Source organism: Octopus sinensis, linkage group LG1 (assembly GCF_006345805.1).
Source record: "Octopus sinensis linkage group LG1, ASM634580v1, whole genome shotgun sequence".
Taxonomy (NCBI): domain Eukaryota; kingdom Metazoa; phylum Mollusca; class Cephalopoda; order Octopoda; family Octopodidae; genus Octopus; species Octopus sinensis.
Window position 1 is genome coordinate 119,986,558 of NC_042997.1, and position 24,851 is coordinate 120,011,408.

The 24,851-nt window shown below is 38.7% G+C and overlaps 1 protein-coding gene across 3 annotated transcripts in view; it reads right to left on the minus strand.

Annotated features, from left to right (window-relative positions):
• Nucleotides 1–24,542, minus strand: part of LOC115221629 (beta-1,3-galactosyltransferase 1-like) — a 41,120-nt gene extending 16,578 nt beyond the window's left edge. Inside the window, exons 1-2 of one of the 3 annotated variants that reach the window (XR_004999824.1) lie at nt 24,089–24,542; nt 5,622–5,809 (exon numbers count right to left, since the gene is read on the minus strand). The gene's annotated coding sequence lies outside the window, so the exon portion shown is untranslated. Of the gene's footprint in view, nt 1–5,017; nt 5,060–5,621; nt 5,810–24,088 lie in introns of those variants that run through there. The other 2 variants (XM_029791864.2, XM_036504320.1) reach the window with 2 other exon arrangements.
• Nucleotides 24,543–24,851: the final 309 nt, after the last annotated feature.

The following is a 24,851-nucleotide window of genomic DNA, read 5'->3' on the forward strand; positions in this document are numbered from 1 at the left end:
TTTTGGTAGGTCTTGACAGATACGTTTATATCGATGGGACAGTCATATCAATGAGGAGGCATGTTCTTTGTCTGAAGTCTTTCAATATAATGTTTGACCTATTTGCATCTATCTTCCTGTCAGTTTGAATGATGAAGTCCAGAGGAGTGAGATGTGGTCATTTTCAAGCATGGATGTGGATTGTGTTCCCACCAGTTTTATTATTATTATTCTATGTTTGACTTTTGCTTTATGTTGTACAAGTTGGCTCCAAGTCTCACCCAGAGACCTCAAGAGACAACAGGTTGGAAGTTCTGTGCCATATATGGGGTTTTTTTCTTTTTTTTTGGTGTTGTACTAGTGAATGTCTAATACATAAAAAAATAAATAAATAAATAAATAAACAAAAAAGTTTGTTTTAAACCTTGGGATTACATAGAGAGTATTTTGCGTAGGATATGAGCAGTTCCCATGAGCACTATCTTTTGAATTTCTGCCATTTTGGGGTTTCCTGGTATCTGAGTTAGGTAGCAATCAGTCCCTTTCGCTATCATTCCCAGAGCACCCATGACAACAGGTATTGTTTTAGTCTTCAGTTTCCACATTTTGCTGATTTCTATTTCAAGATCTTTATATTTGCTCAGGCTTTGGTAGGTCTTGACAGATACGTTTATATCGATTGGGACAGTCATATCAATGAGGAGGCATGTTCTTTGTCTGAAGTCTTTCAATATAATGTCTGGCCTATTTGCATCTATCTTCCTGTCAGTTTGAATGGTGAAGTTCCAGAGGAGTGAGATGTGGTCATTTTCAAGCACAGGAGGTGGATTGTGTTCCCACCAGTTTTTTTCATGGGGCAAATCCAGGTTTTTGCAAATTACCCAGTGAATATATTGTGCAGCTCTATCATGCCTACTGAGGTACTCTGTAGGCGCTAGAAGACTGCATTTGGAGACAACATGGTCAATGGTTTCATTTTGTTGTCGGCATACACGACATGTTGGGCTACTGCCGTTCTTTAATATGATGGCCTGGTAGTTTCTTGTTGGTAGGCATTGATCTTGAGCTGCTATGATAAACCCCTCTGTTTCAGATTTTAAGCCAGAGGCCATTAGCCATTGATGGGTCAGGGCTTTGTCGATATCTGCATTATTCGCTCTCTTTGGGTATTTACCATAGAGAGGTTTGTTTGCCATTTATTATTCAGAATATCTAAGGCCGCAGTTTTGGCACGGGTTTTCATGCGCCTAGCTTTTTCAGTGCTTGTTTCTTGTATATCTATCTCTAATTCCGAAATTGGTTGTATTCGGAATTCACTTAGATATTCCTTTGCCTGTTTTGTGACTGAGTATGATGCTTTCTTGTTTTCATGTTTTGAGACAAGTTTTAACATCCAGTCCTCAGAGTTTTTCAGGTAGGTGTCTAGGCCAATTGTAGCAATCTTCATTGTTATTGCCAGTTGCAAAAGACCACGGCCTCCCTCTTTTCTTGGCAGATAGAGTCGTTCTGTATCTGCCTTAGGGTGGTGCATTCTATGCATTGTCAACAGTTTCCTTATTTTTCTGTCGAGCTGACATATTTCAGTAATTGACCAGTTAACAATATTGAAACTGTAAGTCACGACTGGTATGGCTAAAGCATTGATCGCTTCGATCCTGTTTCTTGCATTCAGCTCTGTCTTGAGTATTGCTCTCACTCTTCGATAGCATTCTCTCCTGATCCTTTCCTTCATCTCCGAATGCCTTATTCTGTCCCCTTCAATTACCCCTAGGTACTTGTAGCTCTCTGCTGGGTCTAGTTCTTTTATGACATTCTGTTGGTCAAGGTTAACGTTAGATGTTTCTGTCATTTTTCCTTTGATAAAGGTAGCCTTTGCACATTTATCGAGGCCGAATTTCATTCTGATGTCGTCACTGAATTGTTTGACTATCGCTAGTAAGCCCTTGAGTTGTTGATAATTTTTTGCAAAAAGCTTTAAATCATCCATGTAAACGAGATGATTTATATTTTTATCAAACATTTTATACCCGTACTGCACGTCATTGAGCAGCTTTGAGAGAGGTATTAAGGATAAACAAAAGAGGAGTGGTGACAGTGAGTCACCCTGGAAAATGCCACACGGAATTTTTACATCGCCAGCATTTAGGGATTCATTGTCACTGTTCAGAGTTAGTGTAGTTCTCCATGATCTCATACTTACAGTCAAGAAGTTTCGCAGAGTAGGTGCTATCTTATACATTTCCAGGCATTTCCTAATCCAGCTATGTGGTAGGCTATCAAAAGCCTTTTTATAGTCTATCCAGGCTATTGATAAGTTTTTGTGTCGTTTGTGACAATCTTCTAATATCATCTTATTGATGAGTAGTTGGTCTTTACAGCCGTAGTATCCACGTTTACATCCTTTCTGTTCATTAGGGAATATGCTGCTGTCTGTTAACAAACTATAGGTATATTCCGTCAGGACAGATGTTAGTGTTTTGTACATAGTTGTTAAGCAGGTTATGGGTCTATAGTTTTTTGGTTCATTTGTTTCTTCACTTTTTGGAAGCAGGAATGTTAACCCATTAACTAGCCAAGGAGGCATCCTACTAGGGTGTTGCAAAACATCATTGTACAGTTCTGTTAGCAGTTCATGGCTCTCTGAGAAGGCATTCAGCCAGAAGTTAGGAATTTTATCCTTTCCTGGAGTTTTCCATTTGCTTGACCTCCTGAGAGCAGATCTTATATCTTCTACCATGACACCCTCCCACTTTTGCTCTTCTAAGGGGTCCAGTTCTGTAGATATTCTGTCAATCCAGGGGGCCATTTCGTTGTGTGTTTTTTCTTCTGCCCAGATTTTATTCCAAAATCCCTGTACTCCTTCTTTTGATGGTACAGACCTTGCAGTAAACGCTGTTTTTCCTATCTTCCAGTAAAAATTCTTGGTATTTTTGAACACGTTGTTGTCCTTGAAAAATCTAACACGCTTTTCATACCTCGCTATGCGGGCAGCTTTGGCAGATACCTTTTGTTTGATGGTTTCTTTGGTGGCATCAATATCAAGTATAGTTTTCATATTGTATTTTTTCAGTAATTTTGGGGTTTTTGTAGGTTTGGTAGTCTTGTGAGCCTTAAGGTTTTTCAAATATTCAATGTCAGATCTAAATATTTTAATTTGTTGTTGCAGACGCTCTTGCCAAGAAGGCTTTTTGTGGGAATGTTGCCGTTTTCTAATCTTTACACCACATAGGATCGTTGAGATTTTCGCGGATGCATAGTATAGGTGGTTGAGGTTTGTGATATCAACATCATTAGTTGAAATTATATCCTTAACTGCAAGCCGGATTTTACCAATTATTTTCATGTTTTGGTTAGAGTTACGGATTTTAGGAAGTGTATCACGTTCATCCATGCTGGTTTCTTTAATTTTCAGCCATTCAATCATGATTTGATTTTTTAGCTCATGTAGTTCTGTTGGGTCAATATTTGTGTGACTTTCTTTATCTATTTGATGCTCATCTGTCTTAGTGTTTATGATTGGTTCAGGGAGTATTTCACATTGCCTATCACTTATACTAACTCTTTCAATCCTCTCTTCGTTTTTATCAGCCCTGGGCTGGTCTATAATTATTTCCTCTGTATTATCTTCTCTAGCTGCAGCTTCGTTCATTTTATCCGATATTGCTTGTCTAACCTGATCAATCTCTACTTCAGTCAGTAATTTTTTTTTTATAATGTTTCTTCTGACGTTGGCAAGTTTGTTACTGTCTATGTAGGGTCTTACTTCAGGGTGTTTCTGTCTCCAGTTTAAATATGCTTGTACAGTGCTAGACTTATCTGTGGGGAAATATATGGCATGGTAGAAGGCCTCAAGAACTTCTTTATTATCTTCCCTAGACCATTTCTCCTTCTTTTTCTTTTTGATTATTTGGTGATGAGCATGGATGGCCATCTGTTGGAATATTCCGGTTGTGGGGTACGTCCAGCTCCTGTGTGTTGGGAAGATTTGATCGAGTAGCTGATTTTTCAATCAGAATTTGGTTCAATTTTCGGGTACGTGGTCTTTTGTAATCCGCGCAATGACCAATGCGGTTTATTGTTTGATTTGTGGACCTTGAAGCACGACGAGCATCCATTCTTATATTAGGAGATGGATCTGTCAGTTTAGGGTTCACTACATGTAAGCATTGCTCATAGCGCCGCTTCTTAAGACTAGCAGATCTATATTCGTCTGTGTTTTTTTTGTTGATAGTTTTATCTCCGAAAAAAATTTTTTTTTTCCTCCTCTTCCTTTCTTCAAGGCTCACTGTGTCTGTATTAGTTCGAAATAATGAGAATAAAATGCGGAGAAGGAAACGAAAAGAAAGGGAAAAAGACGGGATCTGTCAGTTATTATTGTTATTACTATCACCTTCACCACCATCACCATCACCAGCAACATCACCATCACCATCATCATCATCAATGACATTGTTTTATGTGTAGCCACAGCCACCATCAACACTCCATTGTGTGGGAGAATGGTTGGTTAAAGAATTCATGTTCTTTGGGTCTATAAATAGCTACGGTAGATGGTGGAGACAAAGGACGTTAATGGTCAGTAAAAGGTCAAACCTGTTTACATTTATTTATTTATTTTTTTTTTTTCTTTCTCTTTTTTTTTCCTTCCTCACCACATGCATATGTATATGTATATGTATACTCACTCACACATTATCTGATGTTTTCGTCGATGATTTTTTTTTTTGAAAAATAACTTTCTGAGTTCAATGTTATGTATATATTTTTTATATTTCTGAATTCAGTTGTATGTATATATTAGTAGGTGCTTAATTCCACAACTTTTTATCATGCATTTAATTGTGTTGTTACAATAAAAGGTAATTTAAAAGGCAATTTTACACATTCTTATAGTCATGAGAGACGACTAAATGTAAATGTTCACACAGAATTGGAGATATTTATGTTTCTAATTTTTCTTGTTAGGTGTACGTTTGTACGAGCTGTAGATATGTAAGTTTTTTTTTTACTTATTTTGAGGGAAATTCAAATTACTTACAGAAAAAAGTAGATCTTCCAGTTTTCTACAGTTGTTTTTTTCAGTTGTCCTGCTGGGTTCGCTGTTGCCAGTTCAGAGCATCGTAAAAATACGCCCATCCTCTGTCACGTCCAGCCGCCTTTATTATTATTATTATTATTATTATTATTATTATTATTATTATTATTATTATTATATTATTATTATTATCTTCAAGATTCCAGATGAAAATACTAAGACAATGGAAGAAGGCCTATCTCTGTTCCCAAAGGAATGGTACTGATTCGAAGCACGTATCTTATTATAAGTAGCAGTAGAAATATTATAAGTGTAATCATTAGCATAAGAAACTTATTGATAACCTACTTGTCTATGTTTACAAAAATTACTAAATAAACAGGCGCAGGAGTGGCTGTGTGGTAAGTAGCTTGCTTACCAACCACATAGCTCGGAGTCCAGTCCCACTGCGTTGAACCTTGGGCAAGTGTCTTCTACTATAGACCCGAGCCGACCAAAGCCTTGTGAGCGGATTTGGTAGACGGAAACTGAAAGAACCCCGTCATATATATATATATATTTATGTATGTGTGTGTGTGTGTGTGTGTGTGTGTGTGTGAGTGTGTGTGTGTGTTTGTGCGTCTGTGTTTGTCCGCGCAACATTACTTGACAACCACTGGTGGTGTGTTTTCATCCCCGTAACTTAGCGGTTCGGCACAAGAGACCGATGGGATAATACTAGTCTTACAACAAATAAGTCCTGAGATCGATTGTCTCGACTAAAGGCGGTTCTCCGGCAAAGCTGCAGTCAAATGACTGAAACAAGTAAAATAGTAAAATGAGTAAAGAGTAAACAATTTTCTTCGTTTCTACAATCACAAAAGGAATTTCAAGCCTCCTTGAGCCGTCAACAATTGAATAATTATTAAGCAAAATTCTTTAAAAGGCATCATTTCATAAGAGTACCACGACTGCTTCATATGGAGAATAATTTGAAGGTGTTAAATGTATAAACATGTATAAACATGCAAAAGGTAATGTAAACCAGAATATTGCAAAATTACGTTTTCTTTTTGGTACCCTGTCGTCTCTCTCTCTCTCTCTCTCTCTCTCTCTATATATATATATTATATATATATATATATATATAAAATATTATTAGAGACAAAACCACTATTTTGCAAAACAAACAAGGAAAGACTTAATCAATACATAAAATTTTAATAAATAGTCAAAAAACCGCCACTACAATGTTTCTTGTCTTGATCGACAATCTTCAGGTGGACTTCCAATAAGTCAGTTTCAAATTATGAAGTGAAATTAAATTCTTAGCCGTTAAAAGAATCAAACCAAAATTACGTTACCATAGAAATATAACTTATGTAAAAAAAGAATACGCGCCATGGAAAGTAAACGTCATTTAAAATTATGAATGGAGAAATAGAATAAATGGAACTAAAAACTATATCCACGTGGCAAACCAACACTACTTAAAAAAAATTTATTATGAATGGATTCTTTAATAAAACTACCATAATAAATTATTATATACAATTATGAGCTTTAGCTCATCTTAGCAGCTCTAACAAACAACTTGCAGTAACCCAAATCTATTCTCGATGCCTGCCTTACTACTACACTATTCCATTCCCAATTCCAAGCAACGCTAGCCCACGATATAGTTTTTAGTTCCATTTATTCTATTTCTCCATTCATAATTTTAAATGACGTTTACTTTCCATGGCGCGTATTCTTTTTTTACATAAGTTATATTTCTATGGTAACGTAATTTTGGTTTGATTTTTTTAACGGCTAAGAAGTTAATTTCACTTCATAATTTGAAACTGACTTATTGGAAGTCCACCTGAAGATTGTCGATCAAGACAAGAAACAATTGTAGTGGCGGTTTTTTTGACTATTTATTAAAATTTTATGTATTGATTAAGTCTTTCCTTGTTTGTTTTGCAAAATAGTGGTTTTGTCTCTAATAATATTTTATAATATTTTACTATAAAATTGGATTTAATCCTAAATCTGATTTTTTCCCTGTAAATTTGGATTTATTCCCTAATATTTATTATTTATATATATATATATATATAAAATATTATTAGAGACAAAACCACTATTTTGCAAAACAAACAAGGAAAGACTTAATCAATACATAAAATTTTAATAAATAGTCAAAAAAACCGCCACTACAATTGTTTCTTGTCTTGATCGACAATCTTCAGGTGGACTTCCAATAAGTCAGTTTCAAATTATGAAGTGAAATTAAATTCTTAGCCGTTAAAAGAATCAAACCAAAATTACGTTACCATAGAAATATAACTTATGTAAAAAAAGAATACGCGCCATGGAAAGTAAACGTCATTTAAAATTATGAATGGAGAAATAGAATAAATGGAACTAAAAACTATATCCACGTGGCAAACCAACACTACTTAAAAAAAATTTATTATGAATGGATTCTTTAATAAAACTACCATAATAAATTATTATATACAATTATGAGCTTTAGCTCATCTTAGCAGCTCTAACAAACAACTTGCAGTAACCCAAATCTATTCTCGATGCCTGCCTTACTACTACACTATTCCATTCCCAATTCCAAGCAACGCTAGCCCACGATATAGTTTTTAGTTCCATTTATTCTATTTCTCCATTCATAATTTTAAATGACGTTTACTTTCCATGGCGCGTATTCTTTTTTTACATAAGTTATATTTCTATGGTAACGTAATTTTGGTTTGATTTTTTTAACGGCTAAGAAGTTAATTTCACTTCATAATTTGAAACTGACTTATTGGAAGTCCACCTGAAGATTGTCGATCAAGACAAGAAACTATTGTAGTGGCGGTTTTTTTGACTATTTATTAAAATTTTATGTATTGATTAAGTCTTTCCTTGTTTGTTTTGCAAAATAGTGGTTTTGTCTCTAATAATATTTTATAATATTTTACTATAAAATTGGATTTAATCCTAAATCTGATTTTTTCCCTGTAAATTTGGATTTATTCCCTAATATTTATTATTTATATATATATATATATATATATTTCTATATATATATACTGTCAACTTAACGTGACAGTAGGGGATTACACCACCGCTGTTTAGCCCTAGGAAGCATCGACGCTTCCTGTCGGCTTCGACACATTTCCTGTGTCCTTATATATTTACGAAGGGGAGACAAATACCCCCAACAGCTAGGCCTGCATCTAGAGACACGCATGTTTCAGGGTCTTTGCCTATCATCGGTCTAGATTAGCAGAAGCCTGCTAGCTGAAGATTAAATCTTTATTATAGGCACAATGGCCCGAATTAAGAGGAGACATAACAATACAGGATATGGGGTACATATAATAAAAAAAATACAAAAAGGATGGTATGGCAATGAATTATTTGTAATGAATTAAATGGAATGTCTTACGAGACCCCCAAAGCTCGAAGTTTCATTTACAATTACAATTGTGTTATTCAGGGCGTTCATCCGTCATGTACTCGAGTAACTTCTCCTGTTCTATAATACCTGGCAATCAGTCATACCGAATGTATTGCATTACGCATACAGTTGTATACACCTTTTCAGTGTCATTACTGTCTCTCCTTCTACAATCGCCGCCTTCACTTGGCCATCAAATATCTTCGGGTTCAACTTCACTCTAATTAGACTTTTCATATTTGTCGACTTCTTCTCAATTTCCTTGTCCTTCATGTACAACATTATAGCTTTAAGATTTCTTCCTTACATCTTTTCAGTTGTTCTTCCTTTCTTCTTTCCCATTCTTCCCCTACCTGCCAATTTGAAACTTCACTCACTTTCGTTTCTGTATCTTTCTCTTCGTGCGTTCGATCCTCTATCTCGTCGGTAGACTTCTTTTTAACCTTTTCTTTTTTTTGTGCTTTTGGTGGTGATTCCACCCGTGTTCTCTTCGTATCCTCTTTTTCTGCTGTTCTTTCCTTTTCTTTCTCCTTCACCAACTCGTCACCACTTTCCACATTATCTGTAGTTACGATTTACTCTTCTGCTTGCAATTCCACATTCGCCTTTTGTAACTCCTCTGTCAAAGTCTCCAGTGATATCGTCTTCTCTTGTACTTCTCTTAGCGGACACATATCCTTCATATGGCCTCTAATTTTGCATTTGTAGCACAGAGGGGGTCTCCCCTCCACCTCGACTCGGAGACGTGTCTCGTCGGGGAACACCAACTCCTCTAGGATGTTATACAGGTATGGCATGGTTATGTGAACCAAAGCCTGCACCGCATAACCCCACCACTTCACTTCTTTCGACATTTCCACCTTCAGTATGCCGACGCTCTCTTTGCAGTTGAATACTATTGCCGCTACAATTCTTTCCATGTTCAGTTTCGGTGAAATTTTACTGATTCGTATTCTTACTGCTCTAATTCCACAATAGCTAGGTAGTAACATAGGTAGTAACACCCATTTTTCAGTTTTCAATATTTTCGTGGCGTTCCTCTTCACTTCATCTTCGTTTTCAAAATGAATAACTACTGTTGCGTATTTTCTACTTCTATTGTAAAAGGTAGTTTCTCCTTCAATTTCCTGTAGAAACCTCTCGATTTCTTCCACCTCTGCCACTTCTATTCTCTTCGAAGCCACGCTCCACGTTCTGTATGTTATAATACGCTTCTCTGCTTCTTTCGCTTCGTCTTCAGGTGATGTGACCCTCAGGCAATCACCCTCCTTCTTGAAGCTGTTGAAGTATTTCTTCAAACTCTCTTTCTCGACGACCACTTCCTCCAACTGCATTTCGCTTGCAGCCAGGCCCTTGCATGCTGCTCCCGCATAAGTTTGGGCTTGCATACCCAACAAAAACTCCAACAATTCACCACGCCGTAACAGCTTTCACCAACGAATTCGAACTCACAACCGCGATACACAATAACCGTAACACAAAATAACCGACACAAAAACCGCCAGCCGCAGATCCCTTCTAGCTGAAGATATCTGTCTCGACTTGGTAAATATATATATATAATTTTCAGTTAAGTTTATTCACTGTTCACCAAAATCAGAAGTATTAAATTTCTAAATATCTCATAGAGATATGTACGGTGGTGGGGCGATAGAGTGATTGTATACTGTCAACTTAACGTGACAGTATCTCTATGAGATATTAACGTGACAGTATCTCTATGAGATATTAACGTGACAGTATCTCTATGAGATATTAACGTGACAGTATCTCTATGAGATATTAACGTGACAGTATCTCTATGAGATATTAACGTGACAGTATCTCTATGAGATATTTAGAAATTTAATATTTCTGATTCTGGTGATCAGTGAATAAATTTCACTGAAAATTAGATATATATATTTACGAAGTCGAGACAGATATATTCAGCTAGCAGGCTTCTGCTACTCTAGAACGATGATGGGCAAAGACCCTGAAACATGCGTGTCTCTAGTTGCGGGCCTAGCTGTTGGGGGTATTTGTCTCCCCCTTCGTAAATATATAAGGACACAGGAAATGTGTCGAAGCCGACAGGAAGCGTCGATGCTTCCTAGGGCTAAACAGCAGTGTGTAATCCCCTACTGTCACGTTACGTTGACAGTATACAACCACCCTATCGCTCCACCACCGTACATATCTCTATGAGATATTTAGAAATTTAATATTTTTGATATATATATATATATATATATATATAACGGGAAGCTTTATGAAAATAGACAAAAGACGAAGGCAGGTGGAAAACAAACAAACAATTGTGTTAGTATAGCGCTCAGGAAATATAAATAAAACAAGTCTTTAACGTTTCGAGCCTACGCTCTTCAACAGAAAGATACACAGAGAGAAAAAAAACACAGAAAGAAGGAGAGAAAAAAAATGCGTGCAGTAACTAACGAATCAACATGGCGATCTGATTTCGGCCAGAGGTCAAAGATCGAACATGAGACGCGAGAGCGAAATAAGGGGAGATAATAGGGTTGATAATAGGGTTGAATGACCAGCTATTAGTGCGTAGGAGGGGTCTCGACGTGTGTATGTATAGGGTTGGTGTATGTATTAGTATGTATAAGGGTGTGTGTGTGTGTGTGTGTGTGTGTATGAGAGAGTATTAGTGCGTAGGATAGGTCTGGACGTGCGTATGTATGGGGTTGGTGTATGTATTAGTATGGCACATCATATATGATGTGATGTGTAAAGTCGTGTGGTGTAGTGAGGAGAAGAGGGGGGGAGAAGAGGGGGGAAGAAGGGGAGGGGAAGAAGAGGGGGAAGAGAGGGGGAAGAGGAGAGGAGGGGGAGGAGGAGGGGGAGGAATAGGGAAAGAGGGAGAGAGGGAGAGAGAAGGGGAGTGAGGGAGCAGAGGGAAGGGGAAGAGGGAAGGAGGGAGGGAGAAGAAGGGAAGGGGAGTAGGGGTGAAAGGATGAAGGACTGAAGAAGTAGGGGTCGGGGGGAAGGATAGGTGAGGAGGGGGAGAGGGGGTTTAGATGAGGAGGCGGGGAGAGTTGAGACCAAATGGCGTATAAGAGCGAAGAGAGAAGATTAATTCCTGTTCACGGCGCAAACGGGAATCCGGATGGCCTCTGTGTAAGGACAAACCGAACACAGATAGGTGTTGCAAGGAGTGACCGGTGGAGCGGAAATGGCTTGAGACCGGTGTGTCGTTCGCAAGGTGGATGTCACGAAGGTGTTCCGCGAACCGGTCAGCCAAGCGGCGTCCCGTTTGTCCGATGTACAAGGAATTGCAGAGAGAGCAAGAGACGCAATGGATAATATTGCTGGAGGTGCAGGTGAAGGAGTGGATGATGGGATAGGGTCGATGGTGGGTGCTAGTGAGGCGGGTGGTGTTGGAGAGGTAAGGGCAAGTGCGGCAACGTGGGCAGGAGCAGGGGAACGAGCCGGGTTGGGAGGTAGGGTCAGGGAAGGAGCTATGGACCAAAAGGTCTCGAAGGTTGTGGGCTCGTTTGAAAGAGGGGAGGGGTCGGTTAGGGAAGAGGTGTGAAGTGGACGGGTCGGACTGGAGATGACGGAAAGCTCGAAGAATGGTGCGTTGGAGACGTAGGGTCGTGGGGTGGTAAGTGAGGGGAAAGGGAGGCGGGAGACTACAGGTCGGGTTCGGGGAGAGAGAGCAGATACACGGTCCACGGACCGTGCTCTGGCAAGGGCGGTGTGGATAGTGGTGAGGGGGTATCCACGTAGGGTGAAGTGGTGAGCCATACGTTGAGACTGAGTCTCAAAGTCATGGTCGTCACTACAGAGCCTACGTAGACGGAGGAATTGGGAATAGGGGATGGAAAGCTTGGTGTGTTCTGGGTGGGAGGAAGAGAAGTTGAGGTATGAGTGTGAGTCTGTGTGTTTGTAGTAAATGGAGGTGGTAAGAGTGGAGTGAAGAATGCTAACCGAAATGTCGAGGAAGGAGACAGAGGTATTGGAGATAGTGGAAGTGAAGTGGAGGGCTGGATGGAAAGATTGGACGAAAGAGAGGAAGGAATCTAGATGTTCACGGGAGAGTGAGGTGGCACCGATAATGTCGTCAATGTAACGACCATATAGTTCAGGAGTGGGACCAGTGAAATTAGAGAATATTTGGGCCTCAACATAGCCAACGAACAGGTTCGCTTAGTTGGGGCCCATTCGCGTTCCCATGGCCACTCCCGAGATCTGATGGTAGAACTCGCCCGCGAACGAGAAGCAGTTCAGAGTAAGGACAAGTTCGGCCAGACGAATGAGTGTGGAGGTGTCAGGTACAGGGTTAGAGCGGAGGTCAAGAAAGTGTCGAAGGGCCTGCAGTCCTTCGTGGTGAGGGATGACAGTATAGAGGCTTTGGATGTCCATAGTAAAAAGGATTTTGGAGGAGCCGGGAGGAAAGGAGAAAGAGTTGAAAAGCCGGAGAGCATGGTTGGTATCGTGGATGTGGGAGGGAAGAGATGCCACTAGGGGGCAAGGACACGGTCGAGGTATTTAGAGATGAGCTCCGTGGGGCAGTTACAGGCGGAGACGATGGGGCGGCCAGGGTTGTTGGGTTTGTGGATTTTGGGAGGAAGTAAATGGTGGGGGTACGTGGGGTTCGCACAATTAGGTTGGATACGGTGCGGGGGAGACGGAAGGACGAGATGAGGTCGCGGACAGTAGAGGATACCGTCTGTTGGTAGCTACGTGTGGGGTTAGAGGGCAGAGGGGAATAGAAGGAGGTGTCATTGAGTTGGCGGAAAGCCTCGGCCCTATAGAGGTCCGCGCGCCACACCACTACAGCTCCACCCTTGTCAGCCGGTTTGATGATAATGTCAGCGCGCCGTTGGAGGGAACGAAGAGCCAAGAGCTCAGCCGGGGAGATGTTGAGGCGGCGTTGGCGCCTGGAGAAGTTGAACCGTTCCAATGCACGCTGACAAGCGCCTGCGAAAAGATCCACTGCTAGGATCTGGCCAGGGGCAGGCGTCCACGGTGATGGTCGGGGCCCAGGCCAGTGAAGCGGTCCTCTTTGTTGGGTGTGGGTGGCGAGTTGTGGTAATGCGCACCCAACCGGACACGGCGCACAAAGCTGTGGACATCAACTCGCGTCTGGAATTCCTTACAGGATGGAGTGAGGGGGATGAAACGCAGACCCCTACCAAGGACGGAGCGTTCAGCCGCAGAGAGGGGAAGATCGGGGGGAATGGTAACAACAGACGGAAGTGGAGAAGGGGTGGGTGGAATAGAAGTAGGAGGGGTGGTAGGTCTCGTGGAGGTCTGAGGGGGAGGGATTGGGGAGGTGTGTGTGGGGTGGTTGGGGGGGCAGTAGGGTTAGGTGTAGGTGGATGGAGCCTATCGGGAGGGGAGAAGGGGGTGTAGGGAGGGGCAGTGGGGTTCGGTGTGGGTGGATGGAGCCTATCGGGAGGGGAGAAGGGTGGTGGAGGAGTTGGGGTAGTGGCGTCGGGTAGGGTGGAATGGAAGAGTGATTGGAGTTTACGAAGTTTGGTATCAGAAAGAAATTGATGGAAGAGTTGATTCAAATGGATATGAAGCGTAGCGTGTTGGAGCATAGAGAGGCGGCAGAGAGGAGAAGAAGGTGGAGAAAGCAGGAGGAAGAGGCGGTTGATGGCATGTAGTTTAGAGAGATTGGAGCGAATGGTGGCCCGCATAAGGCGGTAAGATGTGGTGCGGAGTATGTGTAAGATGGAAGAATCCGAGTGGAGAGCAGGGTGGAAGTGGAGGCGGAAACCTTTAGGGATGAGTCGGTGATGTAGGCAGCGGCTTAGGAAAGAGACATGGCTAGAGAAGCGGGTTTTTTTAAAAAGAAGTAGAGAGAGATTAACGGACGGCTGAAGGCAATATACAGGAAGAGAACGGAGATGATCCTTCAAACGGTGATGGAGGGTGAGGAGGTAGGACCTAGGATCCGGCATGATGGGATAGCGGAAAAAAAACAAACGTTCGAAAAAACAAAAACAAAAAAAAAACAAAAAATTATCGTATGAAAAAAATAGAAAAAAAGGATAGCGAAAAAAGGGGAAAAAACAAACGTTCAAAAAAACAAAAAAATAATAATCGTATGAAAAAACTAGATAAGTAAGCGATAGGGGTAGAAAAGACGGGGCAAACGGAAAAGGGAAATAAAGAAGGGAAGCAGAGAGAGGGGGAGGCAAAAAAATGGGGGTGCAGGCAGAGGAAACAGAGTATGGACATCCCGAGAGGGAAGAAAGACGGAAAGGAGAACAAAAATGCAGGAAAATGTGGAAAGCATGAAATGAATGTAAAAAAAGTGGTAATATATGAGAAACTAAAAATACAACAAACGAGACAGTTTATGCGAACAAGTTCAAGGTGAGAAATGTGTAGACGTCGTGGTATATTTTTTAAGGATTTCACATCAATGTAAAGTCACTTTGATCCGCGAAAGAGAGGTGCAGCCAAAGGTAAGTATCCAAGAGGTAAAGAAAATCCAAGGTAGAGGTAAGTGTTGATAGTGGTATTGGTAGAATATAGGATGAAAGTGAGACCACGTGAGCGCATAATATATAACGGGAAGCTTTATGAAAATAGACAAAAGACGAAGGCAGGTGGAAAACAAACAAACAATTGTATTAGTATGGCGCTCAGGAAATATAAATAAAACAAGTCTTTAACGTTTCGAGCCTACGCTCTTCAACAGAAAGATACACAGAGAGAAAAAAAAAACACAGAAAGGAGAGAAAAAAATGCGTGCAGTAACTAACGAATCAACATGGCGATCTGATTTCGGCCAGAGGTCAAAGATCGAGCATGAGACGCGAGAGAGCGAAATAAGGGGAGATAATAGGGTTGATAATAGGGTTGAATGACCAGCTATTAGTGCGTAGGAGGCGTCTGGACGGTGTATGTATAGGGTGGTGTTGTATGTAGTAGTGTATAAGTGTGTGTGTGTGTGTGTGTGTGTGTGTGTATGAGAGAGTATTAGTGCGTAGGATAGGTCTGGACGTGCGTATGTATGGGGTTGGTGTATGTATTAGTATGTATTAGTATGTATTAGTACGTATTAGTATGTATAAGTGTGTGTGTGTGTGTATGAGAGAGTATAAGTGCGTATGAGGGGTCTGGACGTGTGTATGTATTAGTATGTATTAGTATGTATTAGTACGTATTAGTATGTATTAGTTGGTGTATGTTTTAGTATGGCACATCATATATGATGTGATGTGTAAAGTCGTGTGGTGTAGTGAGGAGAAGAGGGGAGGGGGAGAAGAGGGGGAGGAGAGGGGGGAAGAGGAGAGGAGGGGGAGAGAGAGAGGAGGAGGCGAAGGAAGGGGAGGAGGAGGGGGAGGAAGGAGGAAAGAGGGAGAGGGGGAGAGAGAAGGGGAGTGAGGGATGTTTTCCACCTGCCTTCGTCTTTTGTCTATTTTCATAAAGCTTCCCTTTATATATATATATATATTGTTATATTCGGAATGGTCATTTTGCCAGTTTAGCACAACAAATATATATATATATATATATATATATATGTATATATAATTATTTTAAGGAATATATAACCTAACTTACAGGGAAAAATTCAATTCAGAAATACTAAATTAAATTTCACAAAATATAATATATATATATATATATATATATATATATATATATATTATATATATATATATATATATATATAAATTAGGAAAAAGACACTTTTATCAATTCAAAATGAACAATTAAATTACACCATGTAGAAAATTACATATAATAGAAATATTAAAATTAAAATATCAATAATATACGGATGGTTTCTACCAAATATATACGTTTTTATTATTTTGCAATTTACTTAATCATCGGTATATTATTGTTATTTTAATTTTAATATTTCTATTATAAGTTATTTTCTAGATGTTGCAATTTGATTGTTCATTTTGAATTGATTAAAGGTTTTTTTTTCTAATTTATCTCTCTATATATAAACGGCAGTTTGTCTGTGCGTTTTCTGTGTGTCTGTTTTCTCGTACCCTCACTCTGACCACGGCTTTCAACCGATTCTGATGAAACTTGACACACACATAGCCCAATGTCATAATTCAAAACTAACGCAGCGAAAATTTTGAAAAATTCCCCCAGTTCTGAAAAAAATCGATAAATTCGACATGGGGTTGAGAATCAGAAACCCAAACCACAGACCGTCTAGGGGACGCAACTCCACCTTTTTTAACTCTCAAATAAAAATTACCATAATTTTTTTTCCATAACTCTCTAAAAATGCTTTATAGTTATTTCCCTTACAAACCTGAGCAACGCCGGGCGATACTGCTAGTATATATATATATTTATGCTAATTGCAACCTCTGCACAGGAATCTTCCTCTTCAATCAATAAATACTGTGATGAGATTTTATATGACTACCAAGACATGCCCTTAACAAACAGACTCTACTGCAGACCTTACAAATAATATTAAGCAGAAAAGTGCCTGGGATTGTAATGAAATCCTATCTACGGGGTGCTCGTTTCCTGAGAGATTGTTCCATTCTCCGAGCTTCTAATGTTTTACACCTATTGTAGATCATTTGTTTCGAAACCGATCGATCTTGCGACGTCTCCCATTTTTCAACTTTCAGCTATATTGGATCTGTTCTCTAGAGCTTGTATTGCCTAAAAAACAAAGATCATGTTTTGTCAGCCATCAGGCCAACCCTGTGTGTAACCGAACGTCTTCGTCTAGGATACAAGATTAGTTGTGTTTGGTTCGTTCCTCTAACATGGCACCATTCTCTCTAGAGCTGGATCCCTTGATTCTCAAATGAAGCTAATTATTGAAAAGCCAGCGTGCGTTTTCTGATAGAGGTATCACATTCAATACCATGCTTAGTGTCTATGAATCTTGCACTTTAACGGTTCTCCTGTACTCTTCAAAGCGCTGGGTGACATATCGGTACCACATCAAGGCTTTAGAAAGATTCCATCAGACTTGCCTAAGGACGATACAAGCCATCAAATGGAAGTCTTTAACGCCAGACACTGTCGTTATTCATACACACTCACACACATTTGTATGTGTGAGTCTGTGTGTCTGTATGTGTGTGTCTATCAGTGTCTCTGTGTATGTGTGTCGTGTCTGTGTTTGTGTGGTCAATAAGGAACTCATTTGTAAATGATTTATGTTAACTATATCCAAGAATCAGACAGAAATCTATGCAATTACAAAACACATGTAAGAAATTTCTGGGGAATGAGTATTAGATCCAAACGCCATCTAGAAGAATTTCGAGAAATTTCAGAGCATTAGAAAAGAACAATATGTATGGAGTCAATCACATCTTTAATCGTAAAATTCTCCTTAAAAAGACGACAATTGGTTCTGTGTTATTAACATATTTTGATATCGAAAATATTGAAATTAATATTTTCGAATATAATTGTCAACACAACATTTTCAGAGCGATGCAAACTTAGTTAAATCCAAAGTGAACCAGTGCACGAACACATTCAAAATGAACGCTAAGAAGAAATTTAATCTAGCAAAAGCTATTTTTGTAATCAACTTTTGGTGACGTCAGTGGATAAGTAAAGAAGGAATGCTAGACATAAGAATTCTAAATTACGACATATAGAAAAGTAGAGATTTTACCTGTTTAAAACAAGAATCAGTTACGTTTAAATCTAGAAAATATATGCGTATTACATATCACATGGAAAGCAATTATAATGAAAGACTAAAGTATTTAAATACCTTCCGAAATTTCTGGCACCATTAAATTGAAAATATCCCGTTAAAATAAAATATTTAGAAATAATTATGTAAGAAATTGCTTGCATGTAAAGATCACATATGGAAGTGCCAATATTGTACGATGGTGTGTAATTAATAATGGACCACTTTAAATCAAACTTACTGTTCCTTTCTTTTAAATCGCATATACAGTTACTAAGATTTGTAGAATTACATTTTCTTCTGTTTATATTATATACCCAACCTAAAGGCGGCGAGCTGGCAGAACCGTTAGCACGCCGGGCTACACACAACAGACTTAAACCCCTAACATTTCCACACATTTATCCCCTTTCTCCTTGTACAGTGACACTAAACAGACATTGTACTTATCCTTTGGTACATTTCCAGCTATATAACAAATATTCATAAGCCTCACTAAACATTCATTCACTGTCAATCCACCTATCTTTAGGCACTCCACTGTACACCCATCTATACCTGACGCCATCCGGTTTGCCATCTTCCGCAAAAGTTCCCTCACCTCCTCTCTTCCAATCGCACCGTAGTTCCATTCCCCCAAAACAGGCATACTTCTCATTCTAACTACAGCCACTATATTTGCCTCCCCAACATCCTCCGCATTTAACAGCTCACTAAAATATTCTTCCCAACTACATTATTTACATTATTTACATTTGACGGACGTTTGTCCTCATCTTGTTTGTTGTTAACACGTTTTGGCTGATATAGCCTGCGTCCTTCATCAGATGTCTTGGGGAAACGTCGTATTAACAACAAACAAGATGAGGACAAATATCCGTCAAATGTAAATAATATAACTAATTTAAATAATATGCATCTCCTAAATATAGGACTGTATCTTCCCATATACTTCGTATATCCTCACTTCCTCTCAACAAATTTCCATTTACATCCTTCACCCTTTCGTTCCTTCCTCCATCCATTTTTCTAAATCTTTGTACCTCTTTCAAAAACATGTTTACTTCTTACAAAAGTTTCACTAAACTTTCTCCCGAGCATTTCACGCGCCTCACATTTCGCCTACATCACCACTCTCTTTACTCTTCCCAGCACTTCTCTGTAGCGATCATGATCCTCTCCACCCCATTTCTGTGACCACTCTTCAAAGGCCCTTTTCTTCTCTACCACCGCGTCCCTCACCTGCTTATTCCATCACTCACTACCTTTCCTCATACCCATTCGAACCACTCGTGCACTACATAACTCAGAAGCACATCTCACTACTGCCTCGTTAAAAGACTTTCACTCCTCTCCACATCTCCTACCTTTCGTTTCTTAACCTGTTACTATTCACCTTTCAGTCTCTCTTCATACGCCTCTTCTTTCTCTCTCCTACTCATTCGCTCACCTTCACAACAACTTTTCTCCCTGTCACTCGTCTAGCATTCCATTTTGAGCGTACCTTCAACTTACCCTGTACTACTAATTGATCTAACACGCCTCCACTTTTACCTCTCATTACATGCACATCCACCAACCTTCCTACCACTCTCTTATCAATACATATATCAAGGCCTTATCCACTACTTTTCCTCCCTCTACCCTCCACCACGTGTACTTATTCTTCTCTCACTTTCCGAAAAGACTATTCCCCACCACCAACTCGTGCTCCATACACATTTCCAACAACTCCTTTCACTCTCATTCCAACCAAGAACTCAATATTTTCCTACTACATTTTCTATTTCCTCATTTTTCACTGCTGCATTCAAATCAGCCAACGCCACCACATCATTACACTCTCTATCTCTCTCCTCTTTACCTCAATTGCACTACATCAAAACACATTCCATGACCTTAGTACTAGGGTGAGATTTGGTGTTAACTTCCCCCCATCACTTGTCATTTTCTTGCCGAATTTTTAGGAATATGGATTAACTAGGAGAGGATTCTCAATCCCCTTTTAGACTCCTCTTACGACACATACTATACTTACATGAATGAGATTTTTTATGAAATCTAGATCGCAAAATTGTAGCAGATGAATTTATGTAATAATAGTTACGATCACTTGGTATTACATTGAATTGGTAGACTGTATTTTTCCTTAAACACTGATTGTCTAAAATACAACTGAATAAACGCCTGTGTAATTGTAAAAAACAAAATTGTCCGCCCTTTAGAGAATCAGACCACAGCCACAAGGCTGAATCGAATAGAAGAATGAAAGAAAAAAGAATGTAAGAATATATATATATATATATATAATATATATATATATATATATATATATACATAAATATCCATACATATATACACATACACACACATACACATACACACACATATATGATAGATCGGTAGCCACTACACTCATTTTATGCTCTCTTTGTTTCTTTCTGTGTTCCTTTCTGTGGAAGAGCGTAGGCTCAAAACCTTAAAGACTTTTTCAATTCCCGAGCGTTATACTAATACATCTGTTTGCTTTCTACACAACCTGTCTTCGTCTTTTGTTTTCTTCGTGAATTCTCCCTATGTATATATATATATATATATAATATATATATATATATATATATATATATATATATATATATATATATATATATATATATATATATATATAATTTACAAAATAGGGGCAAAATAATAATTCTAATGCCAAATATGCCCAAACAAAAATTGGCAATAACCATTATAATTTATGTGTCTCGAAACAAACCGATAGAAATTTCTAAAAAATTCGTTATTACCGTATTGGTTCAATTTCGGAGTTAATTCATAAGAATTTTCTCCTCTTCAGTGGTAAATACGCGAGATATAAGTGAAATACTTACTCATACCCACGGAAAAAGCAAGCACTAAGTCCTAAGCAGACCTAAGTACCCCAAATATATCCAAAATAGAAAATCTTCGGCACATCTCGAGACACGTGTGATTCGAACTAGAAACTTTCACAGGATGAGAGAATCCGGAAGTGAACACTTTGCGTAGCTATCTAAATTTGCAAAGACATATAAGTAAAGTAAACTACATGTACAAAGAAAAGCGCCATTGCAGGCTTTCGTGTTGAGGTTTACCTATTTGTGGGGAGGATGGGACTCCTTAGCCATTGTGAGAGCAACTCCTCTAGGAGAAGGAAAACCAGATTTGTATTTCCTGTTAGTTCAAGTGCACTCTCAGCATCTACTTACTGATAGGACAGTCTGGGCTCTATAGCATTTGTGCAACTAGTCTAGGGGAAGACCACGCTGATCTCAAATCTCGATCGATTTAGCATCTGACATTTAAAACATTGTGCACTAGTATAGATAAATGTTTTTTTAATGGATGGAGTGTGCATTGTGGTGAACAAGCAATGATCACTATGTGCAGGTAGCTCAGTAAAATATTATGAGTGAATACTCCCATCATATTTTGATAGAAAGAATGTACCCCACCACGCACACACAACAAACCCTATGATGATGAAGGGATAGCGATAGGAATAGGTGAAGAATGTCACTGGAACCTCTTAGCTTCAACTTCGCACATAGGTGCAGAAATGTAGTTGACCCCTTTACAAAACATCTGCGGATAATTGCATAATTGAAGTCCTCATTTCACAACAAAGCAGCCCTGTTTAGGATGGCACTGATTTCTTGTCATGGCGAAGGTGGGGTGGGGTGGGGTCAAGAAAATGCGACCTAAAAATTGCCCTCTCGCATTGCTTCTTGTCAATAACTGCAAGCGACTGGCAGTCCACACCTGCACTAGAAAATTAGGGAAATAGAAAACAAAAGACATTTATAGTTGAGAACTTTTCAAGACAACTAGAAAACATAAAAAAGTAGGACGTTTCGGTTGCCCGTGTCTTGAAGAAAAAGAAAACACGTTGGAATAACGGGTCGTTCAGAAACCAATTAGCGGACTATAGTCAATTACAGTAAGTTGATGGTAGTTACCCTTTTTTCAGGACGTGTAAGCCTCAGGAAGTAAAGAAAGAGACAGATGTTGGGTTTGCTATTGAAAATGATCTCATGAAACAACTTGATTCTCTCTCTTTTGGTATTAATGAAAGATTGATGTCATTGCGTAACTGCATTGGCAAAAGTAAATATGCAACTATTTCCAACTGCTCTGTTCCAACCAGAAGCTCAAATGAAATATTCAAAAAGCTGTTCTACTCTGATCTACTTAGCCAGCTGAGAGGTGACTCCATCCACGTTAAATTCTTCTCCTTGGTGATTTCACTATACGGGTCGGTTGTGATATGTCCATATGGGGTGACGTAATAGTGAAACATGGGGTTGGCAAGTGTAAATCTGCTGCTGCCGTTTTGCAATGAGTATGGATTTTTAACTACCATTACTATTTTCCAACTACCCAACCAGTGCAAAATATTACCATCTCATTGATTACATAGTTGTGACGTGTTCCATGAGAGAAGATGTTTCTCTATTCGGTAGTGTTGGTCTGAATGTAGACTGATACAATCAAACGTGAATTTTGCTCTCAGCAGTCCTATTCGTAACAATCACACACGACCAGCTTGAAAAGTGGATGTGATGAAGCTGAAGAACAATGAGAATTTAACTTCATTTAAAACAACCTGTAACAACGAACTTCCTGGCATCTCACACAAAACGGATATTGAATCAACTTGGCCTGCGTTTAAAAATGCAGTACTTGAGTTGTCTTGTGAAATACTCGGGTATGTTAAGCGGAGGGACCATGATATTTCACGAATGGATAGTCATCTCAGCTGGGAATGATGACATACTAGCCGAGATATATATCAGGTTATCCCATAAGTTCTGTCCGATTTTACCGTTTTTAAAATTGAATGCTTTTTAATAGTATTTTAGAATGTCTAATGGAATTGAAAATTTTTTTAGGCATTTGTGTACATTTAAATTAATTAAATATTATTTTACAGAATAATAGCATTAAACTTTCATTGATCAAAACCCTTTCTAACATTGAAGTATACAAAGAGCATTTAAGGCACATAATGCTTTATGAGTACAAAAAAAGAAACTCTGCAGCCGAAGCGACACGAAAAATACACCCAGTTTATGGGAAAGAATGCTTGAATGAAAAAACTTGCAGAAGATATTTTGCAAAATTCAGAAGTGGTGATTTCAGCCTTGAAGATGAAGATCGAACAGGACGTCCAGTTGAGGCATTACTTGAAGAAAATCCTGCATTATCAGTTGAAGAATTGGCAATAAAGCTTAGTTCAAACCATAAAACTGTTCAACAACTTAGAAAGTTGTTGGACACATTTTGCTATGACGGTCGCACTGATGATTTGCGGGCATTTACAAATGTAATATGTAAGTGGCAACAATAAAACTTGGTATGTGAATAATAATTATATTTTGTATCTTTTCATTTGTTTTGTTCGCTTACGTTCTGGCATTTGCTGAATTTTCTTGAGAACAAACTTTTCTTAGTGATCAGGCTTTTGGGGTGTACATCAAGCATATTGGATGCCATCTTAGTGGTCTCATGCCTCTTATATGCATGTAATATAATTTTTCTGAATCTTCAGATTTTTTTCAATATGCTAGACAACTGGATTAAATTGATATTAATCAAATTAATATTCAATTTTTTAAACCTTATTTAAATTTATATAGACAAGTAAATAGATAGAAAGAGAGGGGGAGAGAGATGCTGTAAAATGTTAATTAGCTGTAGAGACAAAGCGTTTTGTTATGCAACCATGATATTCTAAAATATATTTTGCCGATTTTTATTATTCAGTACTGTATTCTACTGTGTTAGCATCAAAATCGGTGTTGGCTGAAGAAAATCTATAAAAATACTTAAACAAACAAATAAAAGAAAAACACTAATAAGAATAGCTTGGGTTTCATACACAACGGTTATATACATGTATACTATTATAAATGTTATTAAAATTTTCAGACGATGAAAATATCTTATAAAAATAAGATAACAACACTAGAGATAGTAATGATAAATATCATAAATTGTTGCTTACATTTGAAAAAGAATCTCAAGCATTGGCACCGCGGAACTCAAACTTCCTGCTGAAGTTCATTCTGCTACATTTTGCTTCGTTTTATTTATTGCCGCTGTTTAGGTTTTTCGTGGATAAAGATGAATGAAGACGGGCATTCCCCAATAACGAAATCTAAATAATTTGTTATATGCTGGTGTTATTGTGATCGGAACGATACAAGTTGAATAATATTCATAGAAAATTTATGTGCGGCAAAACTTGTAATTTACTCTCTGTTTAATATCTGTGTAAATGTAGAGATCGCTTTCTTGAAGACCCAAGATGCTGTCTGAAATATTCGCTATAACACATCACAATATCAATATAACCAGCTGTTTCGCAGTTCAGAATATTATAAGCACCAATAAAATTTACGGTTGATGTACTTTTCCCATATGTTCACACGATTCGATTAAACAAACATGAAAAGAAAAAAAAAACCGTTACACACTTGTAAATGCTTCTACAAACCAGCGAAACAAATATTAGCTCCTTGTAAATGTGGTAGGAAATTTCACAAAAGGCATCTGTTTTAATTGTTTACGCAAATCATCATTATTCATCGTCCACGTGGCTGTGTGGTAAGAAACTTGCTTCTCAAACGCATGATGCTAGGTTCAATCTCGTCTACTATAGCCTCACCAGACCAAAGCCTTGCCAGTGAGATTGGTAGACGGAAACTCAAAGAAGTTCACCATATATGGTGTATGTGCGTGTTTGTTCCTCCCCTACCCAATCGCTC